The 12822-nt window shown below is 50.4% G+C and overlaps 1 protein-coding gene across 1 annotated transcript in view; it reads left to right on the forward strand.

Annotated features, from left to right (window-relative positions):
* Window positions 1–12822, forward strand: part of SYNE3 (spectrin repeat containing, nuclear envelope family member 3) — a 68585-nt gene that overhangs the window by 53358 nt on the left and 2405 nt on the right. The gene's annotated exons all lie outside the window — the stretch shown is intronic.

The following is a 12822-nucleotide window of genomic DNA, read 5'->3' on the forward strand; positions in this document are numbered from 1 at the left end:
AGGGCTACTCTTGAGTTGCGGTGCTTGGGCTTCTCATTGCAGTGGCGTCTCTTGTTCCAGGTGGACTCTAGGTGCCTGGGCTTCAGGACTCACAGCGCGTAGGCTCCGTAGTTGGGGTGCGTGGGCTTAGTTGCTCTGCAGCACGTGGGATCTTCCCGGACAAGGAATGGAACCCATGTCCCCTGCATTGGCACCGATTCTTATCCCCTGGACTACCAGGGAAGCCCTCTAAGAGCGAGCTTGTTGTCCTGCTGAGCACTGGCTCATGATGACATAAGCCTCCGGCGTGCTCTGCTCCCGAGAGCCCCGGGGCCTCGAGATCTCTAGGGCCATCGAGTCTGTGTTCCCAGGGGCTCTGCCCACCCAGACGTCTTGGTCTCCAGCTGGTGTTCATGTCTCCATCTGCAGTATCGTGTGTGTCCCCAGGACTAGACGGGGCAGTCACCAGACCAACGCTGTGCTCTGGGCCTGGCGTCCCCCAGTTTTGTGGCCTTGGGCAAGTTGCTTTGACTCCGGGGACTTTCTTTCCCTATCTGTAAAATGGAACTGTCAACGCTGACTTTATTGACTTCATGAATGAATTTTGAAGATCATGTGAACTGTTGTTCTTTCTTGAGAGGAGAGCCTGAAGCCCAGTTTCCCCTAGAAGAGCAAAGGGCTTCTCGTGAAGTAGGGGAGTGCATCAGGAAGACTGGGCCTCCACACAGCCCAGCCTGTGAGCCTGGTGGCACCTGAGGGCCCAGGGCCAGGTGCCAGGCTGCCTCCAGCCCCTGCCCTTTAAGTCCCGCTCTGGTTGGGAGCCCCCGTCTAAGGAGCTCCCAGGCCAGAGTTCAGGGGGAGTTGGTTCTGGGTCCCCTGGTGTTTCTGAGTGGGGGCTTGATTGGCTGGCTGACACCAGTCCTCCAGGGCAGGCTCCTGTCCCTGGCAGCCTGTCACCGTGTTCATATGGAGTGTTCACAGCTCTGTGTTCATTGGCTGTCTCCTCGGTCACTGACTCACTTCACAGATGTTTGCTGAGCTCTGACTTTGTACCAAGCACTGATGCAAGTACCTGGGGTAGATTACCAGAGAAAGGCCTGCCAGGGTAGGCTGTGCATGCCAGCGGGATGGGCGGGGTGGAGAGGGGAATGGGAGAAAGGCTCTCCCCACAGCTGGTGTTGCCCAGCACAATAGCACGTTTCTGGCCAGGGAATGTCCGAGTACAGCAGTGGCTTGTGGTCTTTACAGCTACAGGTGTGTTTGTTTTTTTTTTAATAATTTAATTTATTTATTTTTGGCTATGCTAGGTCTTCATTACTGTGCAGACTACTCTCTAGTTGCTGTGTGCAGGCTTCTCATCGCAGGGGCTTTTCTTGTTGCAAAGTACAGACTCTAGGGCACACAGGCTTCAGTAGTTGTGGCTCGTGGGCTCTAGAGCACAGGCTCAGTAGTGGTGGTGCATGGGCTTAGTTGCCCAGCGGCACATGGGATCTTCCCCAATCAGGAATCGAACCTGTGTATCCTGCATTGGCAGGTGGGTTCTTTTATCACTGGACCACCAGGGAAGCCGCAGATGCAGGGTTGATCTTATCTATCGTCAGGAAGCAACAGTTAGAACTGGACATGGAACAACAGACTGGTTCCAAATAGGAAAAGGAGTACGTCAAGGCTGTATATTGTCACCCTGCTTATTTAACTTATATGCAGAGTACATCATGAGAAATGCTGGACTGGAAGAAACACAAGCTGGAATCAAGATTGCCGGGAGAAATATCAATAACCTCAGATATGCAGATGACACCACCCTTATGGCAGAAAGTGAAGAGGAACTCAAAAGCCTCTTGATGAAAGTGAAAGAGAGTGAAAAAGTTGGCTTAAAGCTCAACATTCAGAAAATGAAGATCATGGCATCCGGTCCCACCACTTCATGGGAAATAGATGGGGAAACAGTGTCAGACTTTATTTTTCTGGGCTCCAAAATCACTGCAGATGGTGACTGCAGCCATGAAATTAAAAGACGCTTACTCCTTGGAAGGGAAGTTATGACCAACCTAGATAGCATATTCAAAAGCAGAGACATTACTTTGCCAACAAAGGTCCGGCTAGTCAAGGCTATGATTTTTCCTGTGGTCATGTATGGATGTGAGAGTTGGACTGTGAAGAAAGCTGAGCGCCGAAGAATTGATGCTTTTGAACTGTGGTGTTGGAGAAGACTCTTGAGAGTCCCTTGGACTGCAAGGAGATCCAACCAGTCCATTCTGAAGGAGATCAGCCCTGGGATTTCTTTGGAAGGAATGACGCTAAAGCTGAAACTCCAGTACTTTGGCCACCTCATGTGAAGAGTTGACTCATTGGAAAAGACTCTGATGCTGGGAGGGATTGGGGGCAGGAGGAGAAGGGGACGACAGAGGATGAGATGGCTGGATGGCATCACTGACTCAATGGGCGTGAATCTGAATGAAATCCAGGAGTTGGTGATGGACAGGGAGGCCTGGCATGCTGCGATTCATGGGGTCGCAAAGAGTCTGACACGACTGAGCGACTGATCTGATCTGATCTGATCTGATAGCTGGCAGATGTTGGACTCCATTTCGTGGGATATGCAAAGCAGGCAGGCTCTAAATGGCCCCCAAATGTGCTTATTTGGCTACATTTAAAATCAAACGGATGTGTGAAAGTTTTGAGTTTGGTGCTGGCTGGCTTTTGAGCTCTTGGGTCTCAGCTCCCTGTGAAGAAGCAAGCAACCCCAGAGGCCAATATTCAGAGGCCATCTGGGGCCCCTTTATATCACAGCTTGTTTAAGCACAGATTTCTGGGTTCCACCCCCAGAGTTTCTGATGCGTCAGGTCTGGTCAGGTCCAAGGATCTGCGTTTCCAGCAAGGTCCCAGGTGATGCTGCTGCTGCCCCCGCAGAGGCCAGACTTGGAGAACCATTGCTTTATGTTCTCGATTTGCATCCGGGATCCACCATTAGTGTGTGTTCCCCTTCGCAAGGCTCTTAACCATGGTCTTCCAATGAATGAAATGCGGGTCCTCAGAACTAAGTTCTTATAAACCAGAAGTTTCTGAATTGCTTCGTACATGAGGACCTGGATGCTAGCAGACAATGTTCTGCTTCTCTTTCAGACAGAAGATGGCTAATGCCCCTTCTGGGAGTGGAGATCGATGGGGGTGGGGGTGGAATCCTCCCCTTAGTGCGGTTCTCACGTTGTTTGCCGGGTGGGGTGTGCATACGCATGTGTGAGGGTATGCACACATGTGCAGGTGTGCACAGATGCACGCAGGTCTGACAGGTAGAAACTAGACACTGTCTTCTGGTCTTGTAATCTTGCCACCTTAAAAACATTTCATATATTATTTTTAGTCCAAAGGGAAGGGGGAAAAAAACCTGCTCCAAAGCTAATTATTTATGAGCCGTCGGCCCTCCACACTTTTTTTTTCTCTCCACACCCCAAGCCACTGAAAGCTCCAGCTACGTCAGTGGCTTCAGCCTGCTTGTTTATATAAACAGAATAATTAAGATTTATTAAACTTGCAGCTGCCTACGCACTTGCCAGCTTCGTGCCACCGGATATGTCTGCCTGCAGCTTTCAGACACACGAAAGGTCAATTGCTTTTTGAGTTGTGACTGGGCTGTGAGTCAACTGAATTCCTGCCTTGGTGCAGGGGAGCGGTCCTACCTGAGGGAGCCTTCGAGTTGAGGAGCGGATGCGCCAGTGTCTGCGTTTACCGGGGTGAACTAAGCAGGGTCACCGGCCCGTGTGCAGGCGTGGAGGGCAGATGCCACTAAGCATGCCGTGCTGTGGACTCTGGGAGGTGGGTCCAGATGGGAGAGACCGGACAGCGACATTTTCTTCACTTGCCCGTATTTCACAGATTTTAAGACTCATGGTTTTCCCACGTTTTCACATCTTTGGAGTTGCCACTGTTAGTCGCTCAGTCGTGTCTGAGTCTTTGTGACCCCGTGGACTGTAGCCCGCCAGGCTCCTCTGTCCATGGCATTCTCCAGGCAAGAGTACTGGAGTGGGTCAAGGGACCTTCCTGACCTAGGGATCGAACTGGGTCTTCCGCATTGCAAGTGGGTTCTTTACCATCTGAGCCACCAGGGAAGCCTTTCCTATTACGGTCCAGGAAGGACTGGAATTTGCCTTCCTCTGCCACCCAGAACACTCTCCACCTAAGCTTTCTTTAAATTAAAATCTCTGCGTGAGGGTTGGATTTTGGAGGTTTTTTTTGGCTGCGCCGTGCAGCATGTGGAATCTCAGTTCCCCAACCAGAGATGGCACCCCCGCCCCGCAACGGCAGCGGGGCGTCCTAACCACTGGACCACCAGGGACGTCCCACGGGCTGTGTTTTGTTTTGTTTTCCTTTGGACCACACCGACTGTGCCGACGACCCAGCTCTGGGAGCTCCGGCCTCCGGTTCAAGTTCTCAGGGCAGAGTTTTGTTTCTCGCCCTCTCCGGGTGCCAGGATAAGACCTAGGATTTCCTTGTTTCCTGTTTCAGTGTGGGGGAGATTAGCCCTCGGTTTCCCTGGCCCTGAAGGTGCAACCCTGCGGTGCCCCCGCCTTATGTGGGGTCTCCAATCAGATGCTCCATCTTCACCGGTGGGTTTTTTCTTTCTTGCTTCTGCTGCTGCTGCTAAGTCGCTTCAGTTGTGTCCGACTCTGTGCGACCCCATAGCCAGCAGCCCACCAGGCTCCCCCATCCCTGGGATTCTCCACTTAGTGGTATATAAAATAATAGTGCTCCTCACAATGAGCCCGGTAGAGCAGATGGAATATTGTAATACCGAATCCAGGAAAGCAACCACTAGGGTTTTTCCATGTCAGGCAATAACTTTCTCTCACAATAGCTACAGTATTGTTGTTTTTTTAAAAAATATATTTATTTATGCTGGAGAAGACTCTTGAGAGCCCTTGGACAGCAAGGAGATCAAACCAGTCAATCCTAAAGGAAGTCAACCCTGAATATTCGTTGGGAGGACTGATGCTGAAGCTGAAGCTCCAATACTTTGGCCACCTCATGCGAAGAGCTGACTCATTAGAAAAGACCCTGATGCTGGGAAAGATGGAAGGTGGGCGGGAGGAGAAGGGGACGACAGAGCATGAGATGGTTGGATGGCATCACCGACTCAATGGATACCAGTTTGGGCAATCTCCGGGAGATAGTGAAGGACAGGGAAGCCTGGCGTGCTGCAGTCCCTGGGGTCACAAAGAGTCGGACACAACACAGTGACTGAACAACAACAATTTGTTTACGTCTTTGTTGGGTGTCAGTTGCAGTGCACAGGCTTCCCTCTAGTTGAGGTGCTCAAGCTCAGTAGTTGGGGTGCACAGGCTTATTGGTTGCCCCCTGGCATGTGGGATCTTAGTTTCCTGACCAGGGATTGAACCCAAATCCCCTGCACTGGAAGGTGGATTCTAACCACTGGACCACTAGGGAAGTCCCTGTTATGATGTTTTAAAAATCGTCATTATTGGGACTTCCCTTGTGGTCCAGTGGCTAAGACTCTGCACTCCCAGTGCAGAGGTTTGGTCCCTGGTCAGGGAACTAGGTTCCCCATGGTGCAGCTAAGATCTGGTGCAGCCAAATAAATTAAAAAATTAAAGAAAAAATCATCATTATTAACTGGAGTTCCTAGTTGACATTAGGGTGCACTGTTTGGGTTGTGTATCCTATGGGTTTTGACAAGTGCGTAGTGACATTGCAGACGAGTGTCACCGCCTTAGGCTTCTCCCCAGAATTTCCTCTTTACGCCTCTGCCCTTCCCCAGAGCCCCTAGCAACCACTGACCTTGTTACTTCTTTCATTCAGCAATATGCACTTGAGTTTCCTCCGTGTCTTTTTGCGGCTAGTAGTTCCTTTCCTTTTTCCACTGAATAACATCCCTCTGTGGGGATGTACCATTCAGTCTTTCACAGCCCTTTCCCCTGAGTCCAGGATCCGGTCTGAGATCACACATTACATTCAGTCATCGCACTTCTTTAGTTTCCTCTCCCGAGACCAGTCCTCGGTTTTCCTTGACCTTGACCTTCTCGAGTACAGGCCAGATATTTTATAGAATGTCCCTCAGGTTTGGGGTTTCTGGGGTGTTTCCTTGTTGTGAATTTCTGGAAAGAGTGTTCTAGAAGCGATGCCGTGTTCTTAGTGTATCTTATTGGGAGAGTGCGATTTCGATACACCCACCTCAGGACTGCAGATGCTGACTTGGATCACGTGACTAAGGTGGTAGCTGCAGGGATTTCTCACCATTTCTTTTGTAATTAAAGAGTCCTAACTGCTCCGCGACCCTGGAAATACAACACCTCTTTCTCACACGGTCGCGTCCTCCAGCTTCCCCGGGCCTCTTTCCCTCCCATGACTCACTCCCTGACGGTTCCTTCCTGCCAGCTCTGGTCCCCAACTCTAGGCCTCTCACACTCTCTGATCCATTTCTTGTCCAGGTCCCTCCTTCCAGCTTCAGTCCCAAGGCCCAAACCCGAAGGGCATCAACTTGAGAGACTGCTCAGACTCAGCGTGTCTGAAGCTGACCTCACTGTGTTCCCTGCGTCCAGACAAACCCCGGTCTCCATATAAGCAAAGCATCCTGACCACACAGTCTTCCAAGCTGGATGCCTCTGGATCACCCTGGACCGTCACTGACCTTAGTTCTGTCCTAGACGCAGAAGAGCCTGGATGTGCATGGATGTCAGATGAGGAAAGATGAGGGAAGGAAAAGCAGGGAAGGGAGCCTTGTGTCCATATATCTCCTGCTGAATGGGGCTCCATTTTCACTTGAGTAATGACAAGAGCACCCCTCGCTCCAATTGTTTCACCCAGAGGTTCTTCTCATCGATTAACCAAACTGCCCCAAAAGGCCAGCTCAGATGGCCTATCTGCCATGTGGTCAAAAACCAAGCCATGCGTGCAAACTCAGTTGCTTAGTCATGTCCGACCCTTTGCAACCCCATAGATTATAGCCTGCCAAGCTTCTTTGTCGATGTCCATGGGATTTTCCTAGGTAGGAATACTAGAGTGGGTTGCTGTTTCCACCTCCAGGGCATCGTACTGACCCACCCAAATCTTCTGCATCTCCTGCATTGGCAGGCAGATTCTATGTCACTGTACTTTCTGGGCCTCCCCAAAACCAAGCCAGGGGGCTGGAATAACACAGTTCTGTGGCCTGACCATCACATGCAGAGCTGCCCCGGGGAGGATACAATATTAACTCAGCCCCACCCAGCCACTACCATTCTGTCCCTGGGTGGGAGCTCTCTGCAGCCTCTGAGCACTCCTGGGAAGTGAGTTTGGGCTCTAACTCAGTGCTTCGGCACTGAGAACATAGTGAAGAAGATATTCAAAGTGTGTAGGTGGAGCCCAGCCTGGGATCTGTGATGCCCTCAGACTCCCTGGAGCATCAGGGAGATGCCCTTTCTGGGTTCCAGAGGAAACCCAGGGAGGGGAAGCCAGCCAGTTTGAGGCTCTGCATCAGTGAGAGGGACCTTGAGGGACTGAGCTCATCGCTAAGTGAGAGTTAGTGATGGCCACTGGTGGGGCCCATCTTGAATTGCCAGAGAAAAGCTGACCCCTGCCCATCAGCTTGAGCTCTTGGCACTGGTCTGGAGGCATCTTGGAGCTGGAGAATGAGGCCCAATCAGCTCCCGGAAAAGACCCTGAAAGCCCAAGTGGTGATGCCACGTGACTTTCACACTCAGGGCCCCAGGTCAGGGTGAAACCAGCTTCAGCGGAGGCCCAGGGGGCCTTTGGTCATTGTTGCTGCTATTTGAAGAGTTCATTCATTCGTGCATTTCTGTCTTTGCTGGGTCTGTATTGCTTTGCGTGGGTTTTCTCTAGTTGCGGCAGGCGGGGGCTACTGTTCGTTGTGGCGCACGGCCTTCTCACTGCAGGGGCTTCTCTTGTGGAGCACAGGCTCTAGAGTGCGGGCTCAGTAGTCGTGGGGCACGGGGTTAGCTACCCCACAGCACGTTGGATCTTCCTGGATCAGGGATCAAACCTGTGTTCCCTGCATTGGCAGATAGGCACCTAACCACTGGACCACCAGGGAAGTCCTTGCTGCTGTTTCTTATGAGAAGTGCCATGTAGGGTGGGAGAAGGAGCCATGCTGACGATTTGAGCCTGTCCCTGTGACCTTGGGCTGCTTATTTCCCGTGGACTCAGTTTCTTCCTCTGAGAAATGGGCACAGGGTACCTCCAGAGCTGGGCAGCAGCTCAGGAAACCCGCGAGCGTGGAGGTGAGCTGAATGTGGGGCTGGAGCACGCGTGGTGTTGTTCATTAACGTGTGGAGTCCAAATGTTCTGGGGAGCCATCGGGATGGTGCAGGCAGTTCACAGACAGGTCAGTGAGTGTGTGCCTGGTCACATCATGGCACTAAGGGAGGAGCAGACAGTCAGACGCCCAGGAAGGGAAAGAGCCTTTTATTTCATTAACTGAGCAGATGTTTACTGAACAATACAGCAATGAATCAAACTAGTGTAGACCCTGCCTCCAAGAATTGAAGGGGAACACAGACTTTGAAATCAGTAACCCAAAGGAAAGGTGTTGATCCATGAGAATATGTAAAGGGGCTTTTTTTGGTTTAGAGACAGGGAAGTTCCCTCTGAGGAAGTGACTCACAAATTGAGATTAGAATAAACAGTAGGAGTGAACTAGATGCATTGGAGAAAGAAAGGAAATGGGTCTTCCAGAGGAAAGTATAAGCTTTGCAAAGGCCCTTTGGTCAAAGAATGTGAGGGCCTTTAAGGGACCAAGAAGGGTATTTAGGGAGAGCAGTGTTTTTCTCTCTGATGGGGCCGAGGATCTGGTCCTTGGAACCTGGGTGCAGGGGAAGCTTAGGGGGCTTGTAGAAGCCACCCGTCTTCCCTGGGGCCCATCACTTGGAGGAGGAAAGGAATGAGTGTTTGCCGAGCACCAGCTATGCATGTGAGTGTCGCCTCTGCTGCCTCATTTATCCTTGTGATTCTGGTAGGCAGGTGTCAGGCTCCCTTTGCCTCAGTAGAAGAAGGCTCTGAGGCTCAGAGAGGCTGAGTGACTTGTCCTAGGTCACACAGCTAGGAAGTGACAGGGCCAGGGTTAGAACCCAGGACTCCAAATAATTTCTTTCCCCCACATCCTTTTTCATCAATGGCAGAAGATTCAATCACCCTTACTGTGATAAATTCTTCCTGCCAGGATTCCTCAAAACTCTAGAGCCCCAGGTTCATGGGAGATATTGAAGGACTCAAGCATTTAATCACCCTCTGTAATATGACCTGTTCCCTCCCCACCACCACATGCTGTCGACCCTCTACCTACTTCCACACCCTAAGCGGTGGGGAACGTCCTGAGGAAGCCCCTTCTCTCTTAGTTTTGTTGTGGTTCAGCTGCTCAGTCGTGTCCATCTCTTTGTGACCCCCTGATTACAGCATGCCAGGCTTCCCTGTCCTTCACCATCTCCTAGAGTTTGCTCAAACTCACATCCATTGAATCAGTGATGTCATCCAACCATCTCATGCTCTGTCTTCAATCTTTTTCCTCCCGCTTTCAATCTTTCCCAGCACCAGGGTCTTTTCCAATGAGTTGGCTCGTTGCATCAGGCAGCCAAAGTATTGGAGCTTCAGCATCAGTCTTTCCAGTGAATATTCAGGGTTGATTTCCTTTATTTATTTTTGGCTGCATTGGGTCTTAGTTGCAGCCTGCAGGATCCTTTGTTGGCGCACGTGGGCTTCTCTTTAGTTGTGGCACGTGGGCTCCAGAACACGTGGGCTCCAGAGCACGTGGGCTCAGTTGTTGTAGCACATGGGTTTGGTTGTGTGTGAAATCCTAGTTTCCTGACCAGCGACTGAGCCACATCCTGCTGCATTAGAAGGTAGAGTCTAACCACTGGACCTCCAGGGAAGTTTCGCCCCCTTGTCTCTGTGGATGGTTGTAACTGCACAAAATACACGTAGTACTTTCTATGGGGAAACTCAGGCACAGAGAAGCTCCCAAATCTGCAAAGAGCTGAGACTGTCAATTTCTTTGTTGGCTTCTTAGACAGTAGTTCATGCCTATTTATGTGTGTGTCTGTGTGTGTGCATTCACATATATATTTTCTAAGTATGTGACAATAGTATTAAAATGTGTCTTCTCTTTTAAAGGGGATTTTAGAATCCAGGTCCCTTAAAGTGAAGATGTGAGATCTAAGTGAATAGACACATGACAGGCAGCAGGAGTCATTGAAAACGACCACTCTTTGTCAACACTTATAAATGCAAGAGAACTTTGGACCTTCAAAGACATTTGCCCCAGAGGATTGTGGCCAAGGCACAGCTCCTCACTTACATAAGCTAGGTAGTAGCTCTGAGAATGGAGAAGCAAACGGAAACAGGACCCTTAGACACAGATCTTCACTGACTGCTAAGTCACTTCAGTCGTCTCTGACTCTTTGTGACCCCGTGGACTGTAGCCCGCCAGGCTCCTCTGTCCATGGGATTCTCCAGGCAAGAATACTGGATTGGGTTGCCATTTCTTTCTCCAGGGGATCTTCCCGACCCAGGATTGAACCCATGTCTCTTACATTTCCTGCATTGGCAGGCGGGTTCTTTACCACTAGTGCCATCTGGGAAGTCCACCTCCATTGGGGAGACCATTAATTACAGGTTTTCAATTGTAGTGTGAACCTAGGTTAGGGTGTACCTATGTCTCACCCTCTTTTGCTCTCTTGGGTGGGTCAGAGATTTGGAGTCGGGCAAAGTCAGCATGAAATGTCAGCAGTCAAGTTAGAGCACTCATAGACTGAGGCATCAGTAGGTGAGCCCCTTAGTGGCGGTCAAGAGCACTTGGCAGCCAGGTCTGACCCTGCCTGGAAGCTATGGGAAAGTCTGTCTCCTCTGTGGACATCATTCAGCTATTTAAATGACTTAAATGGCACCCCACTCCAGTACTCTTGCCTGGAAAATCCCATGGATGGAGGAGCCTGGTAGGCTGCAGTCCATGGGGTCGCGAAGAGTCAGACACGACTGAGCGACTTCACTTTCACTTTTCACCTTCCTGCATTGGAGAAGGAAATGGCAACCACTCCAGTGTTCTTGCCTGGAGAATCCCAGGGATGGGGGAGCCTGGTGGCTGCCGTCTATGGGGTCACACAGAGTCAGACACGACTGAAGTGACTTAGCAGCAGCATTACACACACACATACACACACACTCCTGAAGTCACTGCTGAGATAAACCCAGCCAGGAGTGCTTCTCTGTTGTGTGGGTTATAGGAAGTCTGTTTTTTACAAAATCAGTGCCTGGGATCTTTGGTGAGTGAGAACACTCGAAGCTGGAGGCATAGGGTCAAGTGTAATTAACCTGGAGGAGATAGCTGGGACAGGAGAGTGGGTGAGATCATTCAGGCATGAGGGAGAGAGACAGAAGCGCTCAGGTCAGAACATCCCAGGAACACCTGCGTGTTTCCTGTTACCACCATGCCCACCACCACCACCATCACTGCCGTCATCCTCACCAGTATCCCCATCACTATCATCAGCACCCTTCTCATCAGCATCATCACCATCACCGATATCAACACACGTACCATCAGCACCCTCACCGTCACTGTCGTCACCATCATCATCCTCCTCCTCCTCCTCGTGACCATCATCAGTACCATCATCATCATCACTTGACTTGGTACCCTGGAAAATGACTCTTTGGTTCCTCACGGAGCTAGTAGATATATTCTATAATAATAGTACTAGCCATAAGAGCATATATACTTTTTAATTGCTGTATAATTATACTTTGCATCCTCGCCAAAACCTGGAAAATAGAGGTAGGTGTTTGATCCCCATTTTGCAGAGAAGGAAGCTGAGGCTCAGAGAAGTTACTGACTTGCCCAAAGGCACATAGCTATTGTGGGACAGTGTGCACTGGAGCCTAGATGGCCAAGTTCCTGAGAGCTGGGCCTCTGCCCTGCACCATGCTGTCCCTTGATGGTGGGGCCTCCACTTTATTGAGTGGACAGCTGTTGGCCCTGCATGCCCATGAAGCTGCAACTCAGCCAGTCCCTTGAGAACTTGGGAAATATTCTTTGGCTGCTTTCACAGATGTTGCCGCAAAGAAGCTCATTAGGTATTTGGACATGTGAGGGTGTTGATGATGAAGATGGTGATGAGGAGCAAGGAGAGGGAGGAAAAGACGAAGGAAGAGGGAGAGGAAGATGAAGAAAGTGACGATGGAGAACACAGTGATGGGTGGCAGCGACGGTGCTGCTGGTGGTCATGGTGATGATGGTGATCATCATGGTGATTATGGTGGGATGGTGGTGACTGTGACCTAGATAGTGGCAATAATTTTTGTGTTTTTTTATTGTTATTTTTTCGGACTTTTGTGTTAAGAGCTGACTGTTCCCCCCTTGAATGTGTCTTGTGTAACAGATGAGGGGACAGCCTCCTTTCACCAGCAACCCGTTTTTCCTGGGAACAGGGGTCTCTGCATTGGGGCACATGGTGAGCCCAGAGGGGCACTGGCTATCCGAGGCCAACTGGGGCCCTGCAAGGCTGCTGTATGGTCTTGCCTGGGAGGGATTCTGACACAGAGGTCTTTAGTCATAACCCCGCAGATGGTAGCTTCACCCCACTGGCCAAACACATACACCAAAGATGGTGACTATAGTAATGATGCATAATAATCACGGCAGCAGCTTTGAGTCCCTACTATGTGCCAGGCTCGGCTTCATTGAATCCTCACTACAACTCTGTCAGGTAGGTACCATTATTCCTCCTATTTATAGAGGAGAAATCTGAAGTTTAGTGAGGTTGAATGCCCTTCTTCAGATTCACACCCAGGATTCTTATAAACCAGGCAAAGATTAATGTGACAACGGACAAAGCCTGT

The sequence above is a fragment of the Bison bison genome, unplaced genomic scaffold (assembly GCF_000754665.1).
Source record: "Bison bison bison isolate TAMUID 2011002044 unplaced genomic scaffold, Bison_UMD1.0 scf7180017864302, whole genome shotgun sequence".
Lineage (NCBI taxonomy): Eukaryota > Metazoa > Chordata > Mammalia > Artiodactyla > Bovidae > Bison > Bison bison.